Here is a 7,796-nt window from a genome sequence, read left to right on the forward strand (position 1 = left end):
CTCTGCGTGGAGCCCAGTGTTCAACTTCTGAGCCATGCCGGTGCTTGAAACTGCCTTGCAAAGAGACCCTATACAGTCTTCTTGTCGGGAAGGAACCATATTAACATATGTAATGTAGCGTGGTAGAAGAGTAAAATAACAACCAAGTGTTACACAGTGCGAATTCTGTAACCAGGCGTCACACAATGCGAATTGCGCAACGAGTGAGTTGTTGAATGCTTCCAACCCATTACAAAGGGCTGTGCCATAATTTTTCATCGTCATTAGCCACAGCATCAACAAAGTGCGTATAATGCCTTACATGCGTTTAACAGGTACTAAAAGCGCCGGAGATAAAAGCGCCGGAGATGAAAAGAGCTGGAGATTGACACACTTAAGACATAGATAGCGCCGTTTGGAAAGTATTCTTTATTGTGCGATGTATTGCACAATTTTAGCTAAAATTTCGCTCCCGTGCCCGTGTCTTGTATTTCAAGTAACTCAATTCGCATTCATACGCACATACATGTAACAGAAAAAAAAAAAACTGACCGTCACATGTGTTCGGTGAGCCATCATTGGTTCGCGTTCCCAGTTCTCAGAGCAAAGTTGATTACTTACTTATGCCTTTTTCGCTCATATATATTTGCAGTTTATATATATTTGTAGCAAGAATCGTGTTCACAATGACGTGCTTACGCTGTCGTTGTTCAGGAGAACCAACAGCAGATAATCCTGCGTCTTGCGATATCAGAAAAAGTAACCGGGAAGTGGGAAAAGGTGCTCATGAACGAAGAACTTCGTGAATACTACACCAGCACCTTCAGTCGAGAAGAAGCGAAACTACCCTTCTGGTTATCTGGTTATGAATACTCAGTATAGATCTGAAAAACCGGCAGGATTCATTTTTGTAATTCGCACCAAGCATCTCGTCTCTTTTGTTACGTAGGAAAGAACGATAGGTAGGTGCTGAAATTTCAAGATATAAAGTTCTCGGTACAATTAAAAAACTGGGAAGACGCTTGGGTTACGCCTTCAAGAGTAGAATGCGATAGCATCATCGGGCGCCGTTCGCATCGCCTTCTCGTTCGCTAGCCTGGCTTCGCTTCTCAATAGACACCTGAACCGTGGCGCAGGGAAAAGAACGTATGTGCATGTAAAATTGGCCGTTTCAATGTAGTAGTACGGAAAGCCGAGCTAGTTGGTACGAATTCATAGTGCAATAGCGCAAAAACACAGGGACACAGGCAAGAGAGACGATACAGGCGCTAACTTTCAACTGACGTTTATTTTTTCAGAAACACACATATATACATACAAACAAACAACTGGTCATGCGCAGTGACTCCGTCCGACAGCAAAAACAAAAAAAAATTTAAAAAGACAAAAAAATTTTTCACTTTCCCAGTCACAGCCCTGATACCAGCAAATCTATTTCCTTATCCGACAGGGATAAAGATGGGTGGCTTATGCACTTATCTTTGAACCGTGAAATGAAAAACGCTTCGGCTACCTCTCTAGCTGTTTGGTCGCCGTTCTGAAATAATATGGTTGTGTCATCAAAACATGTATATATGTGTGTTTCTGAAAAAATAAACGTCAGTTGAAAGTTAGCGCCTGTATCGTCTCTCTTGCCTGTGTCCCTGTGTTTTTGCGCTATTGCACTATGAATTCGTTTCAATGTATCCTAGAATGCCTACTACAAGCAAAGTCAGGAAGTGTCCGCTACGCCATAATTCATCCTTTTTGCGAATTGCCCACAACGCGTCCGTAAGGAAACATGCGCACCTGCACACTTCGTTAATGCTTTTGCTGATAATGATGGCTAATTATGCCTTAGTGCTGTGTAATGGGTTGGCCATTAAACCACCCACTCGTTGCATAATTAACATGTCTGTATGCCTGGTGCGATTATACGCCTCTGCATCGCAATACAATAGAGAGTTTGAGAATTGGGGACCCAAGACGCTGGGCCCCTAATTAAGCTGCGGTGGGTAGGCTGCTCTTGCGTTCGGAGGAGCAGCAGAGTTTGAGAATTGGGTCAAACGCAAGCTGCGTTGGTTCAAACGCACGCGTCGCCACACGTGCCGAAATTAAAATCACGTGAGACGCGGGCCATACTGTGTCGTGGCCCGCGCTGCGTCTGCGTCATCAGCTGGCGACCCAAATTGCCTTGGGGACCCACGCTAGTTTTCGATATTTGTGCCTTGGGCCAAACCGAGCGCAAGAGCCCAAGAGTGGCTTGGGTTCTGAGCATGGGCCTTGGCGGCTCGCAAGCTTCTTGGGTCCCCAAGCTCCTTGGGGCCCCAATTCTCAAACTCTGTAATGTGCGTTATGGAGACTCCTTGCTCCATCGTAGTCTTTTTTAGGGGCGAAGCTCCTTTGGGTGTGGGTCTGTCCCTCGTCTGTAGTATGTAGTAGTAGTAGTAGTAGTGGTAGTAGGTAGCCACCTCTAGTTCTTGGAGTGTTCACTAGATGGCGCTGTCGTAGCCACCTCTAGTTCTCAGAAAGATCCCTAGATGGCGCGGAGCCGCTCGCTGCGTTGCAGATGCGTGCTCTAGTCCCCCCCCCCCCACCCCTAACCCGCTCTCTCTCGCCTCGCGACGCCGACGCTCCGCGATCGCTGCATTGCAGATGCGTGCTCTTTTCAGAAAGAAAAAAAGCCTCAGCTCGCAGTCCTGTATTGACCCACTACCCCATACCAGTACACTAACTCTGTGGTAGAACACCTGCCTGCAAAGCAGAAGGCCTAAGTTGAAGTCCCACTCGATTAGAAACTTTTTTTTAACACGAAAGTGTTTTATGCCGGGGTCCACCAAGGCTTTACTGACATTATTTACGTCATGGATGTGATGTCAGTAAACTGCACACCAACAGATGGCAGTGAAATACAGCAGAAAAAATTTCGTTGATTTGGATGACCTGAGAGTCGAACCAGTGACCTGTCGGTCTGCGACGATGGGTGTCGGCGCTGGGAGTCGGTGTGCATGAGGCTTTACAAATGCGCCTTATATATTTCTCATCTTCTTCCTTTCACAGTGGCCTTGCTGGCGTGGGGCAGTGCCGCCGTCTTCGTGAGGCGAAGTGCTGCATCATGACGCTCTAGTCTCCCGTATTCTCAAACAAGCCTCGACTCGAATTTCACCCTTCACTTGACCTAGCTAAGCACAGCGCACCGCTCGACCGAAAATGACTCGGCGGTTCTCACGAAATGATGCCGGCTATCGCTCATATGCTGTGAGCATTCCTGCCGAAAGGAGGGTCTCCCGTCGACATTCTGAAGTCAAGGTGGAGCACCGAGTGAGGGCACGTTTTAGAATACGGGGGTCAGCGCTAGGGCGCCTCAATCCAGTGTTCCTTCCTTCAAGGCTGCCATGGAAGCACCCTACTCAGCGCCGCGGAGGCTGGCTCCCCGATTTCCATTCCATTTCAATACCGTTTGAGTGAGTGCTTTGTTGCAGTGAGACACGCCAGCTGGCAGCGGGACGCCTTGGCACGTTCACGGCTCAAGCTACAATCTCTGCCTCTCGCGTTCCTGAAGTGCTGTGGGGTAGTGCATGCATGAGAAGTGTAAGTTGCCTAATTACTGTGGAGCGCACACCTTGCAATTTCTCTCCTCAAATGACGACGCTTTTGATTAGTGCATATCGAGTACTAGCGAGTATGTGCGTTTTGATGCCATATTTGTGCGGGATTCACCGTACGCTGTGTCTGGGTTTATGTTAACAACTTCAGCTACCACAAAGGTTTAACCTTGATCATTGACATTTGTCGTCGGGATGGCGATGTGCCATCAGGCGTCAGCATAGGCGCGTCCACATCAACCGGTGCTGTAGCCGCCAAAAACCAGCAGGTATTGTGGAAGCTCTAATTTATCAACGCACAATAGGCTTCCCAAGCATCGCTTAGTGGCGCTGCTGCTCTTGACACGCATTGCCATCTCTGGCTGAGTAATAGAAACTGGGAGCATGCAACGAGCGTTCCCCGTTCTCGACGCCGCGCCGCCGCTCGCTCCCGCGCACGTGCAGAGCTCTCGCGGTACATTCGCGTCGCCTCACAATCTACCACCTGCAGCGCGGCTTCAAAAAGATCTCGGAGCTGGATAGGCACTTCAGAAAAGCGAACTTGATAAAAGGAGAAAGGCTCGTCATCACGTTTAAGGTGAAGAGCAGACGACCGACGACAACGACGCCCGACTCAACGCGGAATGTATTTTCAAAGTCGCGATAACACCCTGGAGGACGTATACCTCGATGTACGACTCATTTTATGATGTTGAAGGTACGTAATGGTCCATATGAAATGCGAAGTGAAGCCGTGCACGCTATCGATATTGTGCGTTGTGGAGTATGAAGCATATGATTATTGTTTTGATATGGCATGCTTGCAGTAGCAGCCGTGTACTTTCGTGAACAAACGTTTGCGGCGTGCGAAAAAAATAAATTATATGGCCATGGTACTAGAAAAGCCTGAGAAGGTTAGAGGCAAGTCCTTCGTGCCGCTGGAACATCACCCGCCAATTTAGACGCTAGGCAGCTAGCTGAGCTTTAACCACTGCGAGGGAAGTTGAACTGCTCGCCTCACTTTTTCGGCTCTCGCGTCATGCTTGCACTCTCTTTTTATGGGAATATCGACTTTACAGACGTATAAAACCTGCTGAACGAACACGTCCGTTCCGGCGTGATAAAGCAGCCTTCCCGAAGCGTAAATTGCAGGCGCCGAACTTTTGACAATGTGCAGAGTTCAGTTGAATTAAACCAACCGCGCAACGCTAACCGCGGTGTAACGCTAGTGTGAACGTTCGACAACGACGGGTAGGTCTCACGAACACGGGGAATCAAAACACAAAATTGTTTCAGCTTCAACCGTAACTGGTCTTTCACAATGCGAGAAGACAGCGAGTAATCATAACTGTAGTCGTTGCGTGCATGCGCCGCGTTACGTACTGATACAGGTAGTCGAAACGAACGAAAGCGGTGACTCTGAGAGAGCCAAAACAGAAGGCGAGACAGTGCTATCAACAAGGACATAATTGATTCTCCTTACTGCGGTGATCTACGCTTGTCGCCTTTATTTCTCGACCGACATGCCCGGATTCGATAGAGTTTAACACGTGAATCACGTGCCTTGGTGTTGTCTGCACTGTTGTGGCAGCCCACGACACAGCAATACGTCGGACCCCGCTTCCGCGGGTTCGCTTCCGCCAACGCGGAAATGCAGCTTTTCACAGCAAGCCTCTCGGTTCAGCGTACCAAGCTGCCGGCACGGCGCCCCAGTTCCCCGCACCGACTGAGGAACGCGCGCGCGAGCGTGCTGGACGCTGATTGTTGGTTGTACGTGACGAAACAAACACCCCCGGCAAAGAGAAAAGACCTTTGTGGGGACATCTTTCAGCTTCACGAACGTGTATATAAATAAAGCAAACTGGCGGAATTAGCTAAAAATCTCTATGACAGATTGCGTCGCGCCGCCCCTGTACATGGCTATGGCAAGACGTGATTCGTAGCATGCACAGCCATGTGATGGCAAACAACAACAACAAAAAAAAAATGAAACAGGAAAACAGAATGTGCACTCGGGCAGTGTAAAACAAGGAAATTCTAGTGAAGGCTTGTTATGGCGTGTGCTGTAGGTGGTTGAAATTTAATGTCTGTACCTACTGGTTTCTTTCAGATATGTCATTCACATGAAATCCCCTAGAGAGGCACTGCTTGTGATGAGAAGCGTTCGCAGTGTTGCAGTTCGTCACATTCGAGTTTTCTGGCAAACAATGGTGTTTGAGTTGCAAAAAGAACACTTTTTCTACTTACTGCCCGGTGCGCTTCTTTTGTTATTTTTAGCCCCGCCACGGTGGTCTAGTGGTTATGGCGCTCGACTGCTGACCCGGAGGTCGCGGGATCAAATCCCGGCCGCGGCGGCTGCATTTTCGATGGAGGCGAAAATGTTTGAGGCCCGTGTACTTAGATTTAGGTGCACGTTAAAGAACCCCAGGTGGTCGAAATTTCCGGAGCCCTCCACTACGGCGTCTCTCATAATCAAATCGTGGTTTTGGGACGTTAAACCCCAGATATTATTATTATCTTTTGTTATTTTTACGTAAATAGTGGGCTGCACGCGTCGCCGCTGCTTTGCGCAAGCCGCGCCCTAATGTTTAGGAACCTTCCAGGTTATTGTAGAATGTTTTAATATGCTTGAGCACGCAAACGCGCACAGTTGAGATTATTCTGGAACTAATGCGGCCACCAGCGATAAGGCTCGAATGTTCGATGCCGCATGTATAAATGCCGACCCGCCTTACTGCAGATTAGCTTATCGACGGTCGACGCTGTGTTCCCCGCTGTCATTGTACAGTTTGTATTGCTGTAGGTTGACTTTCAGTTTCCCGTCCACAAGTTCGGTCAAATAAAGAATTTAGTTTAACACGACGTCTGCTGCCTTCGTCGACGTCACGACACCCGTAACATCTGGTGGAGGTGCTGTTCGTTCATGTTCCGGACGCCCACGTCAAGCCGTGATCCCAGCACCAAGTGAAGACCACCTGAAGTGGGTACCGCAGGATTATATTCTGTCTTTCTCATGCTGCTAAAAACCTGGATCACTTACAAATTAAAAACAAAGTTAGACGACCCTAAACTTTCACGTAGGGGTCTTGTATAAGCGGCACTCTCCCGTCAGCGTTCCTGTGCCCTGGTGTATTCATTGGGTTAACATTGTCTTTCGTCGCGTTGCCGAAGCCGGTCTCGGAACCTACGTTGAAAAGAAGTGCGCGGTTGAGATGCGCCCACCGGGTGCAGCAACGATCCGAGCTGATCACAAGAAGACCACCTGCCCTCTCAATGAACTCATTAAGTAGTCTTCATTAATTATCCTGATAGTTTTCTGGCTCATATCTTAAGTAAAATTGCGTTCCGGTACCATTTTTATTCCATATAAATCAAGTTCAACCAGGACCATCGATTTCATTCCAGTTTTATTTTTCAAAACCGCTTTTTCGAATATTCGGAAGACTGGAAGTAAGTGTTCGATCGAATGTGATTGGAAGAGACAAAAGAATGTCAATGTTTGCTCTTACCACTAATATTTTGAGCAATCACGAGGCCTACTTCTGAAGCGCCTTTGTTATTAAATGCAGTAAAACTCGCTAAATTCTTGCTTACTACCCAGCTGCCTTCAACAGTGAGCGAGGGCATGCCTTTGCGCTGATGAGAACGAGGGGGCGAGTCCGAATCTTGCCCGCGGTAGTGACATTTCGATGGGTGGAAAGTGAAGAAAAACAGACGGACTTGAGTAATTATATTTAAGCAGACAAAATTAAAAGGTGTCAAATAGCTCCACTGACAATTTCTACGTTGCGTTTCAGAACCACGTCATTGTTCCCGATCTTAAACCCCAGGTAACCTTAGGTCAATTTAAACGCTTTATACTCGCACGTGTGGCTTACATAATATCTGGCGTGTTACGTGCCAGAACCACGATATGATTATGATGTGCGCCGTAAGTGGAGATCTCTAGAAATTTCGACCATCTGGTGTTCCTTAACGTGCACTGACATCGCACAGTCCACGGGCCTCTAGCATTTTGCCTCCAGCGAAGTGCGACCGCCGCCTACATAGGGCTTAGGAAATGTGCCCGGGGCCTGATAGAACACGGCGAGAGAGAAATTATACATTTAAACAAAGTGCGGGCAACGTGGGCGACGTATGTACTAGAACGTCAACAATACCTGGTTTTAAACGAAGTGCAGCAGCAGCTGCACCTGCAGGCAACACTGAACGCAACTGACTTTATGCGTGCATGAAGCGTGGTCGGAGGAACAA

The sequence above is a fragment of the Rhipicephalus sanguineus genome, chromosome 7, assembly GCF_013339695.2.
Source record: "Rhipicephalus sanguineus isolate Rsan-2018 chromosome 7, BIME_Rsan_1.4, whole genome shotgun sequence".
In the NCBI taxonomy this organism is placed as follows: domain Eukaryota; kingdom Metazoa; phylum Arthropoda; class Arachnida; order Ixodida; family Ixodidae; genus Rhipicephalus; species Rhipicephalus sanguineus.